Source organism: Mastomys coucha, unplaced genomic scaffold (assembly GCF_008632895.1).
Source record: "Mastomys coucha isolate ucsf_1 unplaced genomic scaffold, UCSF_Mcou_1 pScaffold8, whole genome shotgun sequence".
Lineage (NCBI taxonomy): Eukaryota > Metazoa > Chordata > Mammalia > Rodentia > Muridae > Mastomys > Mastomys coucha.
Window position 1 is genome coordinate 73,652,330 of NW_022196914.1, and position 1,526 is coordinate 73,653,855.

The window sequence follows — 1,526 nt, forward strand, 5'->3', positions numbered from 1 at the left end:
AGAGAAAGAGAGGAGAGAGAGAGAGAGAGAGAGAGGAGAGAAAGAGAGGAGAGAGAGAGAGAGAGAGGAGAGAGAGAGAAACAAGAAAAGAAAGAAAGAAACATGCCAGTGCGGTTCCCACCATGAGAGCCAATAATTCCTTTGTAACTCAACTAATTACATAGTCTTGCCTTAAAATGAAACTCTTAGTTTTTACTACTAGAAAAAGAGATGGAGGCAGGGTACAGCAGAGATACATATACTTACACACACAGATCTGTATTCTTAAAGTTAAAAGGGGGCACAGGAATGCAAAACAAGTGAGAGGATGACTGTTTCGGGTTCTGAGCATGGGAGAATATGCACATGGCAGACCTGTGACTGCCTGGAATTACCACTACTTGGTTTCTACCAAAAGAGCTTATTTTGGGAATTCCAGCTCTATTTGTTGAAAAGTTTGCCTATTGCAAAATCAGAATGGGGATGGAATTTCTCAGGGGATGTGGATTGGATTTCCTAGGATTGATTCAAATTCAAATCCAACATGCCCACTAACCAAAGCTCTGGAGGGTGAGGAAGAGCCAAAATTCCCTGGATCAACAGGCTAACAGAAAAATGGGCGTGTTTGTAACAGGTCAGAGGACAACTTCTGAGAGTCAGCTCTCAGGTCTCCCATGGACAGACAGACAGACTGACAGATGTGAGGTCCAAACACTGCTGGGGAAGGTAGACTGGGATGAAGGGAGACGGCTAAGATTTCTAATGCTCGTTCAGCTGTTACCCAGTTCTTTGACCAGCTATTGACTGAAATGCTTTGGTTAACTTTGTCTCCTGGGACAGGCTAACTAACCCAGCAGATCACTATGCTTCTTGATTCCAGCTGTCCCGTCATAGTCAAGTTTTCTGCCCATGAAGTAAATTAAATTACCTGAGTTCTAGAATTATCTTTTTTTTTGTTTTATTTTGTTGTTTGTTTATTTGTTTTGAGACAGAGGGTTTTTTGTTTTGTTTGTTTGTTTTTGAGACAGGGCTTCTCTGTGTGACAGTCTTAGAACTGCCTTTTAGTCCAGGCTGGTCTCAAAATCACAGATATCCACTTGCCTCTGACTCCTGAGTTCTAGAATTAAAGGAGTGCTCACCACCACTTGGCTGATTCTATCTCTTTAAAAAAATAAAGACAAACAAACAAAAAACCCTTTTATACACACACACACACACACACACACACACACACACACACACACACGTACTATGGTGTGTGCACAGAGGTCAGAGGACAACTTCTGAGAGTCAGCTCTCAGGTCGTCAGGCAGCTTGGTAGAAAGCACCTTTACTTAATGAGTCCTCTCACTGGACTCCATCTCTTTATTTGAATCTAGATATGAATTTGAACAGAAGAGAAGTAATAGTGCCAGGCTCATTAATATGTACATCAGAGAGTTTTTCTAGGAGTGGCCTTATGCATATGGAGGGATTTGTATTACCACGGACCGGGGTTTCTCGCGGGGTCCCTGTTCCGCGGGACACGGGATTCTGGCCAGGTGGGC

At 43.0% G+C, this 1,526-nt stretch overlaps 1 protein-coding gene across 1 annotated transcript in view; it reads right to left on the reverse strand.

Annotated features, from left to right (window-relative positions):
- The window catches only part of Gzmk (granzyme K), a 17,471-nt gene that overhangs the window by 3,010 nt on the left and 12,935 nt on the right, over nt 1-1,526 (reverse strand).